Source organism: Lutzomyia longipalpis, chromosome 3, assembly GCF_024334085.1.
Source record: "Lutzomyia longipalpis isolate SR_M1_2022 chromosome 3, ASM2433408v1".
Classification (NCBI taxonomy): domain Eukaryota; kingdom Metazoa; phylum Arthropoda; class Insecta; order Diptera; family Psychodidae; genus Lutzomyia; species Lutzomyia longipalpis.
In genome coordinates, this window is record NC_074709.1 from 16,490,987 (window position 1) to 16,508,689 (window position 17,703).

Here is a 17,703-nt window from a genome sequence, read left to right on the forward strand (position 1 = left end):
GGAGAATAATTAGCGAACATTTGCTAGTTATATACTGAATTAAACGAATATTTTAAAAAATCTGTGATTAAATATAAAATTTCAACAATTACTTAATGAATTGCAAAGCAAAAATAAGTATTTTTCATAATATAAAAGAATATTACCTATACTCAAAAAAGATTAATAATATTTTGAAAGTAAGTGTAAAACAACAAAATAATTAGTAACTTTACTCCGAGATTGGCATGAAAATGAAAGTCATAAATCTCATGAAAATTGTCACAAATTTGGCGCGGAAAGATCGTTAGTTTTTATTGAAAAGTATTTACTAAAATGCCCTGCCGCGTGTGCACTTTATGCACTCATATAATGTGCTTTCGATATGAGAAAGTGCTAATTTTGCGTAAAAAGCTCCATTAAATCTCTCTGTGATGTGTTTTAAGGATATTATATTAGCTTGTTTTCCCCAAAAACATATCCCAAAGACATTTTAATCACAATGTAGGTACCTATAAGTAAACTTCTTGCATAATTTACACATTAAAGTACACATTTTATTTTATGTATTATTTTGTTGCCAAAGAGAGAACCTCAAAGGGTTGCCGGGCATTTCAATCGACAACTGTGAGCGCGATATATTAGAAGCAATAAAAAATCCCCTCACAGCAACAAATAAGTTGAGTAAATTCACGGCAAAATATATTATATTCAAATGATCAGAACTATCTGTGTAATGAAAATCATGCCTTATTTGCGTGTCCATGGTACACGCGGGACATTTGCGAAGAGTGATCTCTGTGAGCCCCCCAAGCAAAAGCCGTTGATCCAATTTAAATGGAGTAAATTGGATGCGATACCATTTGCCCAGCAAGCTATGTATTTACCACATGAGGAGGCACAATACAGCAGCCGATGATTTGCCACAATTAATCAAGCGCGAGAATCATCTTCTCCCCATGTGTTTCGACACATTTGAGATCTTATTTTAACAAATCTCATATGGCAGCATGTGCATGTCAATTGAACAGAGAGCACACCACAGGGTGGGATGAACAATTTATAAGAGTGCAAGAACGGGGGGTGATGAAAAAAGAATTTATGACGAAAATAGCTATTTTGCCAGCAGAGAAATAATGACGCGGAAGAAAGTTATAAATTATTTTGGGACTTTTTAACAACATCCACCGACTTTTATTGATGCTATGAAACATCCTCAATGTGCAATTTGTTGTTTGTTACTTTTTTTTCATTTTTCACTGCTCAATGCAAACCGCCATTCAACTTGAATATATCTACATTATGTAGAAAAGGAGATCTTATCGCGAGCGAAGGGAAAAAGCCCAATGCCCAATTTATTTGTGGCTTATTTACAATATCAGTGAAAGGGAGTGGAAAAGAAAGGAGACTGGTGATAAATTACGCGTAAGAAATTCTTTTTTTTTTTTCAATTGAAATTTTAATCCCTATTAAGATCTGTAGGTAATGTTTTTTTTTTTTATAAATTAGAATAAAATGTAAAATTACTATTACGAATTAAACGAAATAATAACAAGAAAAATTATTTTTATCACTTAATTTAATAATGATAATAATAATAAAGGATAGCATTCAAAATTGTATGAATGTATCAGCAGTGTGCATTATGTAAAAGCATATGCTTCATGGACATATCGATGGTAATAATAACGAGCGTTTCTTTTTATTTATTTCTTTTTTATTAATGAATTCATTCTTTTACTAATAAAACTACTAAGTAATCATCCTGCTTTAAGTGAATTTTCTACATATGCATTTGCCTAAAATTCACGACATAAATCAATAAAATGATTTTAAAAAAAAACAATAAATCCCCATTATTTCGAACAAAACTATGTGCAAACTATAAATAATTTTTTTCTCGGAAGTTTATTTATAAAAGTACCCCGCAAATAGTGAAAACAATAAGTCGCAATAAATTACGTGTCATTCGTCGCGTAATTAATCATCACAGGTGGGTTCCTCAGCGCAATGGTGCAAAAAAGCAGGAATTGGCGATTATCGAGCTGTATAAACAACAGCCGAAACACATAAATTCTTCCACACTGTCGTACACTCAGAAAAAAACATTGTTGGTATAGTACATAAGAAGGCACACAAAAGAGATAATATCAATTTAATCAAGGTGAAGCGGGATATTTTTGGCTAATTTATATATCACGCAGCTCATTGTTTTTTTTTTATTTTACATTTTTTTTTTCAAGCAGCTGAAAGAAGGGCTCCACAGTGTGAGACTCCAGCATAATTTGTAATTTTATTCTTGCCATGAATTAAATAGCAATTCCCCAAGCGAGTGTCGAAGGACGGAAGTTCTCTCGCGATGTATTTTTCGCGCTCTAGCTAATGTTAAATAATATATATAAAAAACCTCATAGGCCTTGGCATACGCTATAAATTTAATTCTTAATCTATTCCTAAATCAACAAAAATAACACACAAATAGCAAAAATAATATCGCCATTGTGTGCGCCTCTTCAGTCTCCTCAATTGAGTGCTCCGACCATTGAAAAGCCGTATAAGATGTGGGGGAAAATTAATGTTGTGGTGGTACAAAAAAATCGTGAAAAATAATTCACTTGAATCTCACTTGTTTTCCTTTTGATTGACGACGCCAATATGCAGAATATTTTTCAATCAATTTTTTTTTTCATTTTTATTTCACGAGATTAATGATTTTGTGCTCTTTTTGTGCCATTTAATACAAGCGGTACACGAACGATAAGCAGAATATCCAGCTAGAGAAGTTTGTTAAAAACTTTTTTTTAGTAAATGGATTATTTTATTTAAAATTTCTTTTAAACTATTTTAGGATTCATAATTAAAATTTAAAATTTATAGACTAAAATTTGAAAAAAAAAATGGGAACAAATGATTTTTCTGCAAATACTAATACATCACTTAATTTTTCTTCTCATTCTAAAAATATTATTCAACTCTATAAATTAAAATTTTGACCTAGATTTCTTATTCTTAAGATTTATAGAAAAATCTCTTTTTTTGCTCTTTCAACATTAACAAAGAATTATATAAATATAACAAAGAATAATCATTTTGATTCAATTTTAAATCATTCAGCTACTTTTAATCGTGCTCCGCAACAAATAAACTGGAGAGTTGCTATAGAAATCACGATTGCACGAGGATCACGTCTCTCTGTGGGCACGTTAACCCTCCTTGGCGCCACGAAAACACGTCTCTTCACTTCCTTACAGATCATAATATTTAGTGTGCTACACATAACTGACCACATATTGTAGGTCATTTCAATTATTTTGAACGCCACAACGGGGGAGACGTCGTACGTTACCACATACTCTACACCACATACAAAAAAGTGACACATAAAGAGACGAGACACGTGGAAGAAATTAAAAATGAGATCCAAAAAAAAATGAAACGTTCTCAAGTGCTGAAAAATATAAATGCTTTTTGGTGTGAGGAAAAAATGTATGTTAAACGCGAGAGACAGATGAAATTCAAGGTGAAGCCGGTATGAAAGCCTTGATGGGGACTCTTGTTCAAGAAAAAAAAAACATTGTTTTGTGCCATGTTTACCAAAAGAATTCCATTCTGCACATTTTCATATCTTGTATACCTTCAATATTGAATGGGTCAACATACAATAATATATATTTATACACTAATTAATGCTCGAGACTTCTTTCTTCTTTGCATACGATTATCACGCACGTTAGTCAGTCAACTGGACTATTGTATTTAATTGTATTTATATAGAAAATGCATATTGCAGGATGAAGTCAGGGGTAAGGTTAGTTACGCTACGGTGGATTGAGATTCTAATATAGGAGAAACCTTGTTGTGGTGGACCTTGATATTGTATTGCTTTGCAAAATTCTTATTACATGTTCATTTTGTTCAATAGCTTTAATTTTGTAACTAATACAAGTCAGTTACCCCTTTTAACCCTAATGGTATAGATTCTTTTTAAAATTTCATAAAATCATGAAAATCATAAAATTATATCTTAAAATTTCATTAATGATTGCAGTTCTTTTGTCAATAAAATTCTATTGCAGGAGATGAAAGAAAATTCTTTAGAAATCCCCTTTGATTCACAAATGCCGTAGAAAGTTGTATTCATTTGCAATAAATATGTTGCAAATGTGACAATATGAGGGATATTAATATAGGGTAGAAAATAGTATATTTATTATCGTATGTATTTATAGTCTCAAAAACAAACACAAATAAAATTTAATGATAGCGTCAATCGTCTCGATGGGATGAAAATGAAGCAAAATGTTGGTTGAGAAAAGCAATAAAAAAGTCCATATAATGCCTCAAAGTAATTTATAAGAATATAGTCTTATATGAGTACATATTTTCCGTGTGCTTTCGTATTGTATTGTGTGTGACATTAATGGGTGAATTAATATTAATTCCATTTGCAAATAAAACAATCAATGCATGTCAAAGTTTTCTCTTGAACCTGCAATCAGCATAATTTCTTATTCAATACAGAAGATGCAAAAGAAGTCAATGAACTCACAGAATTTCCAGAATAAACAATACCTACATAGGTAACGAAATAAAGTTTGGTGGAAGATATCGAATTTAGTCTATCCTCCCTTATTTAAATCCACTCTATCGATAACAATTTTCAATCATTTTTCCGCGAAAAAATCTCTAAATTTAATTACCCATCGAATCTTTAAAAAAAAACAGACATCCGACCTAAATTGATGGGACATTTTAATGGCATAGGAAAGCGTATGGAAGGAAAAATCACCAAATTAACTTTTATAGTGCTTTCGATGAAAAATAAATTCATTTAGCAAGTTTATTAATTCAATTGAACCCACCCAATTGAGCTCGATTCTCGCGGAGTGCCCATTGTTCGAAGTTTTGGATGCATGGGGTTTTATGGCCTTTGTCTGATAAAGCACGGCCAGTGGAGCCTAAAAATAGTACCATATTTGAAGTAATATTCGTGACACATATATCTTTTGGGGCTCACAAATTCTCTACATTATGTACAACATCTCTCTCTCTCTCTCTCTCTCTCTCATTTTCCTTCCGAGACAATCCATTTGTGCCAATCATGGGCAGAAGAAAAATAAATAAAATTACTTATCGTGAATTTGATGATGAGACGCGAAGAGTGAGAATTATATTATACATATATGGGGTTACATATATAATTTTTATTATTGTTTCTATAGATAGTCACACAATTGTCTGTGAATGTGCTTCTATTTACACTGAATTAATGCAAGACATGTGGTTGAATGGAAGGAAAGAGAGACACGAGAAATATAAAGAGGCAAATCATACAAGTTGTTATGAATAATTGCATTCACGGAGTATTATTCAAATAATTTCTCGGAAAAAACCGACAATTTCTTAGAATTTTTAGCACATCGTGAAACTCATTTTTTCGTACACACAGCCCCAGCGCGATTTTCGTCTTCTTCAGCCACTCTGACACCACCACACCATAGAACATAAACCCATATAGTAATAAATTAATGATTGACGGGAATCCACTTAAGTATTTGCTATAGTAGACTTGAGTCAGACTTGAGTGTGTTTCTTCATTTTTTTCTTTCATTCGCTACATTTATTTAGCTATTTGTGAACTGTTTTTCCATCTCATTTGCTCTATCGCATCTATATTTGCTTATCATTCACAAACACAATCTTCTTCTTTTTTTCATCATTTCCACAAATGCCATCGCCTTTCTTTCTATGTATTTTCCTTCTTCAACTTTATGATTCTTTTATAATCTCAATTAAATATCTTTTTGCACTCAAATTGAAATTTTCTTAAAAAGAAAATTATTTTTGTTTTTTTCTTATCGTCTGCTAAATTAAAAAAAACCTTGGATTTTGACTCCACCAGATTAAAAGTGGGGGTTTAATTTAGTTCATTATCCAATAGAATCCCAAAGAAAATGTCTTGTTAAATTAGCAATTAGAAAGAAGAAGAAATCGCCATGATTGATTTCAAGTTGAACTTCTCTGAGTATTTGCACTCACAGAGAAAATTATATTGCAAATCATCATTAATTGAGATGTTTACCAATATTTCAGTCCAATTTATACCTTCTTAATGGCAATCTCAAGTGTTATTTGTCTCAAAATCTCCTGCACTCTCATTAGACTTTCAAATTGCACTCAAAAGCTGCAAAAATACTTTCAACGAACTCTGAACATTTCCCTTGCCCGCGGAAAAAAGAGAAATTCACAAAAACACGCGACTTTTATTTCCAAACAGCAAAAAAAAATCACCAATAAAAATAACCCGGAGAATGCTACCAGAAGCCAATTATAAATTTTGTATTTAAATCAACCCTTTCACTCCTGCGACTTTCGTGTTTATTGGATTTGGAGACCACTAAAAAAAATTTTGGTGTAGTAAAAAGTTTTCGGTCCCTCATAGCAAAGTCAAATAAATGTATGAATTCATAGAAGTTTTTTTCATTTTGTAATATCTCCTTATGATATCACTGAAAGATACATAGCAAATACAAAGAATATTTTCGGGACTAAAAAAAAAGCCATAGAAAAGGAGTTTATTCATATCCTTATGTGTACATACACTCATAGAAAAAAATTCCGTATATATCACTGCAAAAGTGGTGTTTCATATAAGAGAATTCCGTATTTATCACTTTGCAGTGATAAATACGGAATTTTTGTTCTATGAGTGTAAATACAAATTGGGACGTTGTTTTTTGAACAAATTTTTACCAATTTCGCTCCAATTTTCGGCCAACTTCAGCCCAGTTCTGTTCATCCCGTAGTGAAAAATGATAAGTTTCTGGTGATTTCTTATTCTTTTTCAATTCTCTACAAAACTACGAATACTTTGATTGTTACCTCGAAACAGAACTTTATTCATATTGATATGAATAATATTTTTTAAATTCTAATTTCCTTCTAACATTATAAGGACTGAAACTTTTTAACCAACCACCGTGCGAGTTATTTACGAGAAAACATGAAGTTTTCCTTTGGTATTTTCTCACTCATTCCCACAGCTCAAGTGATTGATTATTCCTTTTGATGGCTAAATGTGATTTCTATGTGGAATTTAAACATTTCCAATAGAGCATACTTTCTCATAAAAAAAACTGATAACAAATTAACCCCATTTTTTATGACAAATTCTCCTCCAGAAATAAATTATGTAAAAGTAAAAAAAATGTTGTTTCAAATGCACAAATCCAATGAAAAATTGCCCAGAGATGTAATGATTTAACAAAAAATTGATTGGAATGCAATTTTGTCGCTGGTGGAGTTATGTAAAGGAATTGAAGGAATTACGCAAAAAGAATAAATTTTAAATGAAATGATTTTATTTATAGAAGCAGGAAAAACATATGGTGTCTCTCTGAGAAGCTTCATCATTTCTAATAATTTATATACGTAATAATAGTAAGTATATAAGGGAAAATATTAAAGGAAAATATTAAATAAAAAATAGATAAAGTAATATTTTATAGCTTTCATTCTGAGGGAAAATAGACTACTTATGACAAAAAAATCATCACACAGTGACGTCAACTATGAGGATTTTCACTTTTACTCTAACCGCAAACACCACAGACAGACACAATTTATATTAAAGATTTATAGCTTATGATATTCTATTGGTTTTCTCCCAGTGTTTGTCATATCACAAGCAACGATGGGAAAAGAATCTGATGGTTGGTAAAGTTGTTTACTCATTGAAATTATATACTTTGAGTGTATGGCTAAATAGCATCAATAAAAATCAAATTAATCCCTAACTTATCTCTCCAAGGTAGTAAGAGGTGACTCGTTAAGTTCCCCCCACACTCATTGAATTAAATTAAATGCAATATCATCGTTTAATTTATGTTGCAAGATAGTTGAGACTTTAACAAAATGCTACAAGAGGCTTTTTACGGGAATTTTATGAACTTTGGTAAAAAAAAATCTAAATTAAGGAATTTTCCTCATAAATTCAATTTAATTAAGTCATCACCCACGATTGAGGAAATAACAAATTAGTGGGACAAATACCTCCTCTAGCAACGACAAACAAATATCTCATGGTAAATAAGAACCATCATAATATGCCTCTAAAATGGTTTGCACATGTTAAAAGAACTTTTTTTCAACTACGTTGATTTGTTAAAAATAGTCTAACGCTGTGTGATAAAAAGAGCGCATTTAGTTAAAATGGTAACCACCACAACATTATTTACTCCCTCATTCTTTACCGCCGAAATCCCATTTCGTAATTTAATGCTCCACAAATATTCATGAGAGGTCAAAAAACAGCAAATGAAAATATCAACAAGTTTCATACGCAAATTTCGTTCATTTCCAAGCAACATTTTTATATTCTTCTTCCTCACCACGCAGCATCGTGTTTTTCCTCATATTTTCTACATAAACGACTCTCCATATGCGTTCTTTTATAAAACTCCTGATGACTGATAAATTTCCTCAGGCCATCTCCGTCGCTCATGCTACAACCCCAGATGTCTCCTCTCGGAGAAGAATCACATTTACGATCTTGGCAGAAAAATAGATAAACAACCCAAAGTATGGCTTAAAATCATTAGGGAAGCTTATATACTATGTTGATACTTGTTGTGAACAATACATCAAGGTATCTTAGACACCATATTTACATTTAGCGTCTTCTAAATTTAAAAGACTTAATTTTAAAGAGATAATCCTCTATCTCTTTTTAGTGTTTCTTTGCGTACAATGAGAGTCCCTTTTCTTGAATTTTCATCTATTATTTTTACTAATTCGTCACATCTCTCTTTATTGAGATATTTTAACTCCAAAAGAATGTTTTATGTCTTTTTACAGAAATCCTTAAAAGAATCCTATAAAACATTATGTTTTATTCTGAACACAGAGATGCCACAGAAATGAAATTTGTTTTGAAATATTTAAAAAAAAAAAGATTTTTTTTCACTCAAAATTCGACTTTTGAAAATAAATATTGTAAACATGCGCGTCTGGAATATCTTGAAAATTTTGCAAACAATGTGAATCTTGTTTCTAAATAAGGGAATCACATCAAGTGGCAAGACGATGAAATGTATAAATTTATTTATTTTTTTAGCATCTTATTTGCCTAATGTTTCTTTTTTTTCTTGTTGTTGAAAATTTCCACAAGGACGCTCAAATATACCCAAAAAGTTGATAAAGCTTTTTGTCTTCATTTTTAGTTAAACAAATATATTTTCCACGATTTTTTGAGTTAAAAAAATTATAATTTTTGTATATGCCGAGATAAAATCCAAATGTGAGAAAATATTATGCAGTGGTGCGTGAAAAAAATCCACCGTATGAGAGCAGTGCTAAAGTGGAAAATTTATGGAGATGACTTTGAAACATCAAATAATTTTAGCATATCGCTATGCGAATCAGCTGGAATTGCTGTGTTTATTTTCATCTCTAATACCAACTCTCATGACCATTTTTCAGCCATACGATGGGAATATTTTTGTCTAGGGTAGGGTCTCTAGTGACATGCCACTGTTTGTTGATTGTTGCCAATATATTGATGGACAAACAGTGGAATATATACCCATTAAATCCTCCTCCACTCTAATCCGCTCAAGGGGGAGTACAATCGTTTACAAATTTGTACACTTTCCTGGAGGTCAAAATGAAAATCATGCGAATTTATTGTGCAATTCTCACAAAAAAGAATCATATCCTTAGTTTTATCACATTTTAACTACTTTTTATCTATTAATTTTTTATAATCGACTTTAAAACTGCAATATTGGCTTTCCGGAATTTTCAGACATTTTTCCGGAAAACGTTTTTTGTGTAAATTTTTCAAGGAAATGTTGGGAACTATTTTAAAAATTGCTTTAAAAGTTAATAACTCAATTCGGAATGTTCCGAATTTCTTCCGAAACTTTTCTTCACATGAAGACCTCATTTTTTTATCAAGTATCTCTAATATTTCATGAGATCATCACAAATCATTATGATTAACTGCTAAAACCGAAACAAATGAACGATTTTTTTTTGGATGGAAAAAATTCAATAAAGAGTTCATTTATCTCCCAATAAATTTCATTGAAAGGATGTCAGTTCATATCGCGATTTTTTCTCCCCACACTTGTGTGCATATTCTAAATCATCTCTTTTGACTGCCTTTTTGGTGCCAGACGAGACAGCTACACGGAGGAGAGGAAAAAAATGAGGCAATTTGCCACAGTGTTAATTGAAAAGTCCAATAAAGACAAATTTATGCAATTTTTTTTTGAAACTATATACGTACATTTTCTCACTTATCCCACTAAGAAAAAACTCCGGAGCAAATTTATTCAGTTGCAGAAAAAAATTGAACAGAGAAAAAATTCTGGAAATAACTTTTAGACGGGAGTTTCCAAGCACGTGCGAACTCTTGCGCGGCAATTAACCCAAAATTTGGGTAATTGTACCAAGGAGGTCGTATAAAAGCTTTATTTATTGTGTTTACTTTGAGGATTAGGCATATATACATATTTTATGTGCTATACGCGAGTAGAGAGACACTCAATTGAAAATGCGAACAATTGTTTGCGTACCGAGAATTTTCTTCTTCTTTCGAAAATGAGAACAGACACACACACCATATATACATTCTTTTTTACATATGGCGTACTCTCGAAGAGGCAGCAAAACAACAATATCGTGATTTTCTAAGTCACAATTAATTGCCTTGTTTACACACTCACACTCAGGTCGTGTGGATTAAAAAATATAAAATTTATAATAATTATATGCATATAAAAAAATGGAAATCAAACCCACGCATTTTATCTGTTACATTGTAGTGTTATATGTGAGCATGTAAAATGTGGAGTAATAATTTTCATTTAATAGAACAATTTATGGAAAATAAGATAGGCAACAGGTGGCGCTAGCAATAGAGTGCAACAGGTAGAGCTTTAGTTTAAGTAAAAAATGCAACAGGTGGCGATATCGGTGAGACCTAATTAAATCGTAGCTATGTGCAGTAATTTTTTTTATTTATAGATTCATTTGGCTCTAAATACTCAAAAATATTCTTTTCAAAATCTGTTTAGTATTGATTTCATAAAAGAGATAAACAGATAAATTAGTCATCTGAAAATTAATTCGAGATGTCGCTTTAAACGTTTCAATAGTCAATGTAAAACTTTTTATTCATTGCCCTACACCGTTCCATTCAATTTTATACTCTAAGCTTCAATAAAGCGAAGAGCATAAAAGTGAAAAAATAATGTAGATCTGCTTCTCATACAATTTATATTTTTCTGAACCACACAGGAGATTAATGCAAACATTTTTGCAACATACAGGGACGATGGATAATTTGCATTTTTTTGCAATATTGCATTAAAAATGAGGAGCGAACGTCGAATGAAAAAAAAAAGATTTTTAAACTGAGATACGAAGTTTTTAAATTTTATGAACTTCACGGTGTATTTTCTGCATTGAATTCACTTGAGTGACTTTTGTTGCATTATTGCAGGTGAAAAAGGAAAGTGGATAGAAAAGGTAACTTCTTTTGCTCCCCCTCTCAACTAACTACCATAAGCTAATACAAGTTTAAGCAAAAAAATTTATACAGATACTCACGTCTTGGCCAATTTGTCCCATATCTGTGTAACACTCCACCATAGAAAACATGTAGAAATCGTCTCTTTTTCAAATGAATCTCTTTTTAAAGAAACAACAAATCTGCACCACTCTGAAAAATTGTTTCGTCCCTGAATTTTGTGATAAATCTCGTGTGAATTCAAATTCCTTCTTCTTCTTTGTCTCTCTTAGCTAGAAGTTCACTCTGAAAATAAGCAAGGATGAAAAGAAAATTTATTAATTAAAAAATAAAGTGAATAATATAGATATTTTAAGATGAAAAAGACGCATGACGGTTATTTTGCTTCTTGAACTCTTTTTTGCTTTCTTGAAAAAATGAGGCCAACGACCTATCATCGCATAGTCTCTCCATCCTCGTACTAAGCAATATAATGATAAAAACAATCAGCGGGCGCCTAATAAATTTCACCCACAATTTCCTTAATTTCTCCTCCTCATGCGCACATATTTATCGGGAGGAGAGACCCGACAAAAAAGCTCTCACTCTGGCATAATCATCACACCCGTAGTAAACAAAATTCTTGTGTGAGATAGAAGCTCCCATATAATCCCATATGAGAACATTTATATGTACATATACACCCTCATTATTATATATTTAAACATTGACGGAGGAACCCAAAAAGAAATGTTGCGTATATATAGTTCAGTTCTGGTAAACACACGATCAATTTTTGGGAGAGAGAGCAACAGAAAGTTATGTAGAATGTGGTGGAAGAGCAAAAGTTGGAAGGTTTTGCTGTAATCCCAGCACTATGAGTGTTGCTGTTTTCGCCTCCAACGTGATACGAGGCCAATGAACTTTGCATTTATCAGAAGCCAACAATTTTCTCGAGCGCACGTTCCAATCTAACCTTCTTTCGGCCACACACACCCAAAGTGCATTACATTTCTTTTGAGGCGGAAGAGACGGCACCACTAGTGCGGCACTCTCTCAACATATTTTTTGCCTCATAGCAAAAGCCCCCAAAAGATATCGCGACACGGGCGCCACACAAAAGCAATATATGCCATCACAAAAGTCTTTTAATATTTTTTTTTGCTGCCTTTAGCTAATTTGTTTAACAAATTTAAAGTTTCTTAAAACGTTTATCTTCTCTCCCAAGAAATACACAGAAAAAAATGATTTTGAATATCCTAATTAACTGAAGAAAACTTCCAAGCAATTTCTCACTAGATAGAACACACAAACTTTAGCAAAAAAAACTAGGCCACAGGACTTATTGTTAGAAAACAAACATCGCGGAAAAAAAAATTAATGGGAAAGCCAAAGTCTATGCGAAAATCCCTGAAGCCAACATGAAAATCCCACAACACGAGACAACAGAAAGAGGTGAAGACGCTTTATCAGTGATAGCGGTGGAAAAAAAAAAAAGACACAAACTCTCAAGGAGAAAACGTCTCAATGGTCGATTAAAGAAAAATCTACAAATCCTCCATGTTAAGCCTTGTTTTTCGCATACACAAATATATAAATGTTTTATCACACTTGAGAAAGGAAAATTAATAAGTATAAAAATAAACAGAACTGCAAGTTGAAACTAGTTGTAAACGCTGAAGAAAGCTAGGATTATCTCGGGTAGGTCGACTTCAAATACACAGAAATTTGATTTATAAGTTAATATTAAATGGAAAGCTGAACTGAACAATTACAAGTTTAAGGAGGTAATTACTAAATTGTACGTTATTATTGTTGGTAAAGAATAGAATATTAAAAATCTGATTTATAGTCAATAAAGTCTATTCAACTTCATTGTCAGTGGTGTTGCCAGGAAGGATGTTTGAACGTCTAAAAAAATTACAATAGTTTAGGCAGAAAGAATTTTTTTCAAACGTTGGAATTTCAAACGTTAGAGAAAGAGTGTCAATCACTATAAACGACAATCATTACAAACGACAAAGATAATAAAAGAAACGTCAAACATTAAAAAGAAACATTGAAAACTAGGAAAGAAGAGTCAAAAGTTAGAAGATTTGAGAAAATTTTTCTTTTTGATCCATTTTTTTAAGGTCTTTTAAATTTCAAAAATTTGCAAATTGAGTCCTATTTATTAGTTGGTATACCACAATCGTGGCATACTTCTTTCTTTGCTATTGCATATTTCTTTGCTTAAGTTTGTGAAGTTTAATATCGAATTATCAAAATCAAATACTATAAAAGAATGTCTGTCTGCTTTTCCTTATTTACTCAACAACTTTTAAATTATAGAGGTAATCAATTTTAACTAATATAACAATAGTCTGACCTAGCTACCGTAGAACCGCAGATATAGCCAAATTAAAACGCTACAAGTTGAATTGAAAGGAAGTTGTTTAGGAATTTGTCTGATAATTTACATAATTTAAATAAAAAACAAGTTAATATTGAATCATGATTTAGTTGGAGACAAAAAAACTAATAAAATGAACGATGATGCGGAATTTCTATGCGAAAAACAACATCTGTGATATCTCTCACACACCAGAATTATAATCGTGGCTTAAAGTGCGATAATACTGCGTGAGAGATAGGCTGAGAGAAGGAGCTATGGGAGACACTTGAGAGACTCATAACAATATTTGCAAAATTCATTATCTTTTTATGTCACCCGAAGAATTGCAAATATCCGTATTAAAAGCTCCCTAGCACACATACAAACACGGTGCGAGAAAAAAGAGCTTTTTGCCTCTTTTTTTTACATTTTGCGATAATAAAACTGAAAATAGCACCCATAAAGTGGTTGTTACATTGGTTTTAGTATGAGAACATTGTTGCAGATTAATAGTTGGACTTCTAAATTTACAATATCACACCACACAGCATGATAAGGGGACGGGCAATATGATGTGTTGAGTGAAAAAAGTACTCGCGAAAGGACAAATGGTGTGACCTCTTTTTTTCTTCCACCATCATCACGACTTATGTTGTGTGGTGTTAAAATAAATATTAAAATTTAAACTTTATATTTTATTGCTTTTCGCACCGTCAATGTCTCTCATTGCGAGAGAGGTGATGAAGTTTATAGACTTTGCATGAGAATATTTACATCGTTTAGGATGGTCCAAAACCCTCTACAATGGAATCCTCAAGACAAGTTGCATTCCAACCATTAATCCCTAAATTCTCAAATGTGAAAGATGCCTGACAAAGAGTAGGAGGACAGTATTACGTAATGCAGTTAGGGAGAGAGAGAGAATATTTTTGGGTGCCAAACCGTCTGTGGATGCATTCCCGAATGGCCCATGTGTCATCCAATTTCTAATTATGTGGTGTACCTAACTCATGAAGAAGCAGCAGCTGAATCACACACACGGGAGACAAATACCAATTGTTCGCATTGGTCGAATTGCATGAAACTAATTAATTCGAGATGCATTTCGTGCGCTATTTCAGACCTCTCTTCAAAATGAAGAAGAAAGAAAAAAAAAAGAAAGATCCCCAATCCCACAACTTGCCAAAGGAGTTTTTTTTAAACCTCTCCTATATTTTCTTTGCACTCTCACAACTCGCTAAAACAGCTGATTTTGAGGATGTGAATATTTGCCAAGTGTCGAGGTGATGATGATGATGAAAAAAGACGGCACTTTCCATGTGCAAAAATTCACAGATGGGCAGACAGAGCCAAACATTTACAGGGGTGCTTCGAAATTTGTACAGAAGTTTGTGCCAAAAATTGCGTTACCCGAATGAAAGTTCTTTAATTTTTTCTATTCTTAAAAAAAGAGATAAATCGATTTTATAATGAAATGAAAGATGATTACCAGTAAGAGTTACAGGAAGACTTTAATGATTTTTTAACCCATTGTGTAAATCTGAAAGAATTTTGTTTCCTCAATTCCATTCAAATACAATTTCCACCCAAAAAAAATTTCGTTAAGCAGCACTCACATTGATGCAAAAACTTATTTTGTAATACAGAGACACCACTGTTATGTATAAATTTAAAAATAGCAACGGAAAAAAAACTCTCTAATTTGAGTTTTCTCCGGATTTTTCCATCCCCATCTTGTTTTCTCACACCGAATTAACCTTGAATTACAACCAAATAAAAATTAATCAGCAACCAATATTATTTACCCAATTATTTCGCACACACTTACAAAAAAAACAATCTCCCAAAACAACCCCCTCTTTAGCACCCACTTCAACTGAATGTAATTAAGATCAAAAAATGAGTGTAATTATTTTCACCTCTTTCCCGCGACGTTACACTTTCAGTGAGCAACAGGCGAGTGAGCACAACCAAAAATTTTCCTCAGCACCAAGCGCAAAAGTTGTTTTGCCGGCCGCTATATTTTTTCTTATGGTGCAAAATATATACATATGTATATATAGCAAAATATGTGGTTAATATCAGTGTGTGTTGGGAGATAGACGCGGGGTGTTTATCAGGAAAGTATGTGCATATAGAAATTGATGGTGTTTTTCTCTTTTTGCCAAAAACACAAAATTATTAACACAAAGTGCGGAAAAAATAAGAATTTTTGCGGCACTTTCCATGACGTCACATCTAATCACAACGATGCGCGCAAATTTCAACCAAAAATGGCATGTGAAACCACCCAAAAAATTCACGGGCCACCGCTGGATGGTGATAGAAATGAAGAGGAGAGTCTCACCATCAATCTCATGAAATTCTAAATAGAAAATACAGTGAGTGCTTTGCATTACGACTACTGCTATGACATATTAACGAATTGTGAATATTTTTTTCTTTTTTTGTACCTATGTAGTATGTTAAGCAAAATTGATATTTTTTCTACAATAAATTTAATTCAATCAATAGAAATTTGTTCAATTTTTTTTTCAGCAAAAAGAAAAATATATATGTCTTAATTTTAAATTAAAAAAAAAGTAAAGTCCGACTTAAGCACAAAAAGGAAAGATTTAGTTTAATTAATAAGCACATTTGCTGAAAATCGTTATGTAGAGATTCTAGTGTATATAAAAATTATACAGCAGAAGGGTAAAGCAAATACATGGAGCATTTTTTTCCTCTTAGTTGTGTGACAACTACAAATTAAATCTCTCAAGTGGTTTAATATTAAGAGAAGAAAAGCCACACTTCGTGATACATTGTGTGAGAAATAAGAAATCCATTTTATATTCGCTTTTGCAAAGTTATACATACATATCATTTTAATATTTATTTATCAATACAATGGTCCCGATTAATAAATTATTCATAATAAAGTCCATCTATTACACATCACCAAGGACATTGGGTGTTGAAAATATAATATATATATATATATATATTTACGTGTATAAAATTACAAAAGCATGAGACGTGCCAAACACATATATGTATATAAGAAACAATATTCTCTGTTTTTATGACAATTGACAATTGATTAAAAGTAATTTCTCACTTGGATATTTTTTTTCTTATACTCTTCATTCTATTTATATTTCCAATTAGTTCAATTGCGACAGTGTTTTGTACTTGATTTCTGACCGGCTCTGCACGTCATATAAAAAATCAGCTTTCATTATATTTATTGAAAATTGCGTCATGAAGGGAGATCTACCTTCGATGGGATATATATTAGGAGTAAAAAAAAACTTTTTGATTGCCAAAAAGTCTCATAGGAAGAAAATGGGAAGAATCCAGTGAGAAGAGATATTTCTTTGAAGAAGGTTGATGCGAAAAAAATACATTAATGATGATAAAAATACACCCACGGAAACAGGGCCGAAAATAGCGGACAAACGAAATCAAATTTGGCTCTCTTTCGCATTTAGAAAGAAGGTCTTGATATCACCTATAACATACTAAAATAAAGAAAAATCTCCGCTCAGAGTAGAATTAAAATTGCGAACATTGAGAAAATTGGAAAAAATTGTCTTCTTCTGAAGTTAGGTATATAAGTATACCCATCAAATACATATGAATAAGCCGCGCTTAGTAACTGAAACATTCGGCACTGTGAAAACTGATGACTTCACAGTCAATGAGACGCGCGCGGGGAAAGCTCTATTGCAATGTGAATCCACATAGGAAGGAGTGAAGAAAAAAAAAGAAGTTGCAATGGAAAACCGGTGTGCAAACTGAGAAGACACTTTCATCGAAAAATATGCGCATGGATGTGCAATTGCAGCGAAAA

At 32.1% G+C, this 17,703-nt stretch overlaps 2 protein-coding genes across 6 annotated transcripts in view; one reads left to right on the forward strand and one right to left on the reverse strand.

Annotated features, from left to right (window-relative positions):
• The window catches only part of LOC129793390 (POU domain protein CF1A), a 299,560-nt gene that overhangs the window by 247,374 nt on the left and 34,483 nt on the right, over positions 1-17,703 (forward strand). The window lies entirely within an intron of this gene.
• Positions 1,416-17,703, reverse strand: part of LOC129793346 (condensin-2 complex subunit D3-like) — a 29,537-nt gene continuing 13,249 nt past the window's right edge. For all 4 annotated transcript variants that reach the window (XM_055833249.1, XM_055833247.1, XM_055833248.1 and 1 more), the window contains one exon: positions 1,416-11,800. The gene's annotated coding sequence lies outside the window, so the exon portion shown is untranslated. The remainder of the gene's footprint in view (positions 11,801-17,703) is intronic.